This window comes from Panthera uncia, chromosome F2 (assembly GCF_023721935.1).
Source record: "Panthera uncia isolate 11264 chromosome F2, Puncia_PCG_1.0, whole genome shotgun sequence".
NCBI lineage: Eukaryota > Metazoa > Chordata > Mammalia > Carnivora > Felidae > Panthera > Panthera uncia.
Genome location: NC_064812.1, coordinates 74,274,431 through 74,279,240, shown reverse-complemented (window position 1 = coordinate 74,279,240; position 4,810 = coordinate 74,274,431). Strand labels below are relative to the sequence as shown.

The 4,810-nt window shown below is 51.9% G+C and overlaps 1 protein-coding gene across 2 annotated transcripts in view; it reads left to right on the top strand.

Moving 5' to 3' along the window:
- The first annotated feature begins 11 nt into the window (after positions 1-11).
- LYN (LYN proto-oncogene, Src family tyrosine kinase) overlaps positions 12-4,810 on the top strand; it is a 122,956-nt gene continuing 118,157 nt past the window's right edge. For both annotated transcript variants that reach the window (XM_049633691.1, XM_049633687.1), the window contains exon 1: positions 12-94. The gene's annotated coding sequence lies outside the window, so the exon portion shown is untranslated. The remainder of the gene's footprint in view (positions 95-4,810) is intronic.

Here is a 4,810-nt window from a genome sequence, read left to right as displayed (position 1 = left end):
GGCCCCGCGGGGCCGCCCCGTCGCGCCCCCCGCTCTGAACTCGAGTCACCGTGGAGCGCCGCCGCCGCCGCCCAGCAACTTTCACCCGGAGCTGGTGAGTCCCCGGAGCTAGCCGGGGGGGTGGGCGCGGGGTGGGGGTGGGGGGGACCGCGGCTGTGTCCCCGCCCGGAGTCCCGGGCGCCGGGCGGGCCGGGGGCTGGGGGGGGTCGGCGCGGGCCGCGGCGGCCGGGGGCGCGCGCCGCCTCCTGGCAGCGCGGATGCCTCCAGCCTGTGGGTGGCCGGGCCGTGGGGGAGCGCGGACGCGGGGGCGGGCGGCTCCGCAGGTGTCCTCTCGGCTGCGGCGCGCAGGGGCGCGGTGGGAGGTGCGGGTGCGAGGGCAGGCGCGCGGCGGGTCCCTCCGGTGCCGACCCGAGCGCTGGCTGCCGTCCCCGCCCGGGCCGCTCTCGGTGCGCCTCGGGGAAGCCCCTCGCCGCGCAGAGCCGGCGCGCGGCGGGGATCCCGGCGGGGACTCCTCGGGCTGCAAAATCCGGCCGCGCCGGGGCCCCCAGAGGTGAGGGATGGGGCTCGGCCCGGGCCCTCTGCCAGGCTCCTCGCGAGCGTGACGTCGGGGTGGGGTGGGGGGGCTGCGGCAGAATCGGTAGGCACCCTCCCGCCGAGCCCGGCGCCTCCCCGCCTGCCGAGGAGCAGTCCCGTGCCTCCGCCGGCGGAGAGGAAGCGAGAGTTATTTTAAGAATTCAGGGGTTGCCTTTCCTTCGCCTTGGGGGGAAGGGTGTAAGCGTCAGTTCCCGCTTTCCTGCGTTATCTTGGCCGACTGTGGCATCTTCTCCAAGCTGTGCGTTTGCGATGTTCCTTTCTAATAGCTGACGTGGTCGTGCGGTTGTGTCTCCATTCGTGTGTGTGTGTGTGTGTGTGTGTGTGTGTGTGTGTGTGTGTGTGTGTATTATCCCAAACCCACCCAACTTCTTTGCCAGAAACCTGGGTTGAATCGGGCCTTGCAGTTTCCTCGCCGAGTGTCAGCTTGGGCCTATTACTGAAATTACCTGCGTGGGTTTTTTCATCTCTGGGAGAAAATATTTACTTTCTGAGCTGTGTATTGTATGCAAAGCCCCAAGTACACACACAGGCATTCCGTAAATGGCGCTGTTACTATTTGTCGCAAATACAGTAACTCTATCAAAACAGGGTTCCCTGGTTCTTTGCAATTTGATTTTAAACCTAAGACTACATGGTCCGATTTAGCCGCCTGACCCTCCTAGTAAACGTGCTTAATATTAATACACCGGAGATTAGGTGTCTGCAAAGCTAGCGCCCGGGAGTCTCACTCACCCTAAGCGCTAGCCAGTAAAGATGTTTGACTTTTGATTTGTTGACCGCCCCTACAGGCGCCTGTAGGGTTTAGGAAGGCAGGCCTGTTGTCCCTGCACAGGTAAAAGCCACAGCCGTGCAGGGGGGAACAGGAGTATAGGAATTTAGTAAGTACCGAGAAGCCCTTCCTAAATGAAGTAAAGTCTGCTGGAAAAAGGGTGGGATTCAGTTAGTCCCCGGTTTTCGTTTGGAGGTAAGGAGCTAAATGTCTTAAGGCTTGAAGACATTTAATTTGATCACAGGAGGCTTTTGGTGACTGGGCCTCTTTGGAGGCAGAGTGGGGTAACCCTCTTCCTGAGTGAAGGGTAGAGGCCAGCCCCGGTAAGGGAAGAGAAAACAGGAACTGGAAAACCTAAGTTTGGGCCTCTGCCATTATCTACCAGAGCTGTGATTTGGGATAAGTTGGGTTAATGACTTGTCCGTTTGTTCGGCCAACATTTCCTTCATAGCAGTAACTGGTGTTATATCATGATTTGTGCGTGTGTGTGTATGTGTGTGTGTCTGTATTCACCACTGCAATGAAGGCTCTGTGAAAACAGCTCTGTCTGGTCCAAAACGCTAGCCCCAGTGCCTGTCGCAGAGTCGAGATTACTTGGAAGAAAGGGTGAAGTTTGGCTTGGAGTTTGGCTCCGTGCAAGGTCAAGGAACAAGGCTGGTTCGTAAGGCACTTGAAGCCCGCTGGCCCTCCGTCCTGGTTTCTGAAATGGGGATTTGAGGGGACTTTTTTTGACTGTCCAGTTCTCCCAGGGTCAGTCTCTCTGCAGGACCCGTTACTCAGCTGTATCACTGGGAGCAAGGGCTTGATTTGGATTAAGGTCCTTTGCCCAGTCAAAACGACCCACTCGATGTTGCCCACGTGTATGGAGACCTTGCCATATCCTCCCAACCCCCAGGGGCTTTTTTAGCAGAAAAAGTAGTCCAGCCATTTTGTGAATCGAGGACTGTCCAAGCCCCTTAGGTCCATTTCACTTGTATTCAAAACATCGGAGACGCCATTTGGTTCAAATGAATACACAGAGTTGTGATTCAACAACATTAGCATGGGTTTGCTTATGGGTAGTATAATTTGCATCTGCGTAAATAAGAACACAAGGTGTCTGAGGCTGCGGTGTGAAACGTTGTCATAGCTCACACTGCTGATCTCCATGACCTCCATGTCCTCAAGCATGGATAGTCATTAGTTGGGACGTCGACCGATGACCCATCGCGATGACGGTGCTCATCCCTTTCGCTTGTGAGGAGCGATTCCTGGGAATCACTCGTCCCGGAATCAGAGGCCTTCCTGAGTTATAATTTCATCTGAACCTCTCATGGACCCCAGGGTGGGCAGGGACAGGTACAAAACCAAGAGGTTTGGTGTCCTGCCCAAGATTACAGGTGGCAAAGTAGCACCTTTGGGCAGAGTAGGTATGTTTTCTGGCTCCATATTCAGAGCGTTCCGCACTTTTCTGCCTTTGCCCTGTAGTAGGTACTCAACTACGGGAAAGAAATCACTTAATAAACATTTTCAAAAAGGGGAACCACAAGGTAATTTTCTTCTATCTCTTGGCGATTGCATCATCAAGCAGGGCACTTAAGGCATATTCCGGGAGATGCGTTTCTGTGCCTTTTAGCACTGCTTCCTGCTCAGGGAGGGGGGAGATCTGATCATTGCCAAGGTGACCCCTATATCGGCTGTTGCCCGAGCAACTCTAGTGACTGCCTTGGGGGCTATTAGGGCTTATTGGTTAATACAGAAGTGCTCAGCTAATACTTTGCCCAAGGATTGCCTCCAGCCTCTGCTAGAAATGCCTCCCGTGAACCTTACAGGCCTCCTTGTGTGGTGGTTATAACACTAGGAACATCATTTGAAGTGAAAATATAAAGTAGGGAGATAGGGCCCAGAAGATGCTCGTTAAAACATACGCTGCCCTTTACTGAGCACCTGCTATGAGCAAGGTACCCTTCAAAGCCAACACTCTTACAAGAGGGTACACGTTGCCTGTTATCTTTAAAGATTGGTGACAGAAGAGGACAAATATGTAAGAGGAAGTCTTTTTTTTTTTCCCCCAGTCAGAAATATTGAAAGATTTCTTACAGTTGCCCGGTTTCCTGACACTTAAGTTGTGAAATGTTGAGTTCACTCTATCATCATTTCTGAAATTTATTTTGAGTAAGTTCCCATTTAGGGGAGAAGCCCAAGTATAGAAAAATAGCATAGGAGTCTGCCAGTTGAGGAATTAGACTTTTTGAAACAGCCCGGTTTAAAGATTTGGACCCTCTTTTGGATATCCTTGGCTTAAGTTAGCTGGACGGGCTCTCTTGTAATTTAGAAGAGAAAGTTCAAATAACGATTTGGGATGTTGTGTTTAAAAGGTGCATCCATGGGCACCTGGGTGACTCAGTTGGTTAAGCAATTGACTTTGGCTCAGGTCATGATCTCATGCTTCCTGAGTTCAAACCCCACATCGGGCTTTTTGCTGTCAATGCAGAACCTGCTTCAGATTCTCTGTCTCCCCCTCTGTCTCTCTCTGTCCCTCCCTGTGTTCCCTCTCTCTCAAAAATAAACATTAAAAAAATTTTTAAAAAGGTACATCCATGCTAACAAGTTACAGGGGCCATTGATGTAGCCTTTGTTCTTCATTCTTGGACTTTTTCCTCAGTCTCGTTCTGTGCTTCACTTTCCCTTAGTACTGAATAAGCTGTCAGCATTCCTTATTTGCCGCAAAAGTAGTTCTTGAAAGTTCTGTTGACCATCTGGAAATGGCTTTCATTTGTATAGAACTCTTCCAAAGTTTGGTTGTTTGACTGTCTTTATTAACCCTCACATATTCCCAGTCTCCCTTCTCTGGCCCCCCTCTTCAGCTCTCTGTTCACCCTCTTACCAGGTCCATGAACCATGAGTTGACGTGATAAGAGATGAGCATTAATGGCAAGAGTTTATTGGCTCATGTCATGGTAACTGTTCATTTTTCATAACGCTGACTTACACAAATGATGTCCCGTAAAATTATACGAATGGTGAGGCCTTTATAGAATCCATCAATGTAGGTATTTCTTACTGGTCTGGGCTCTGCTCCCGGTGAGTTGGAGAACCCTGGGCAGAAGTCTCCATTCGTGTAGCTCAGAGTGCCTTTAAGTCTCTCTCCTCTGCTTTTTACAGTTCACACCTCAGGCAAGTCTGATAATGCTGGGTCTGCCCACATTCCCCTCTTTCTCTGAGCATCTACACTGACTCTGTTGATCCCAAGCCGTGCCATCTGAAAGCTCTTTGCCAACGTGCCTCTCTAGTCCTTCTTCCTCTGTCTGTGGGTACAGCATCAGTTGTGGGGCATGGGAGAGCTGTCAGGACTTCCTTGGGCCCACTTTTCAGCGCTGGGGAGACCGGAGAGATGGGTTTGCATTTATTCTACCTCCAACTCAAGTAGTGATGTCTTCTTGGCCTTTGGGCCTTCTGGGTGCCTCA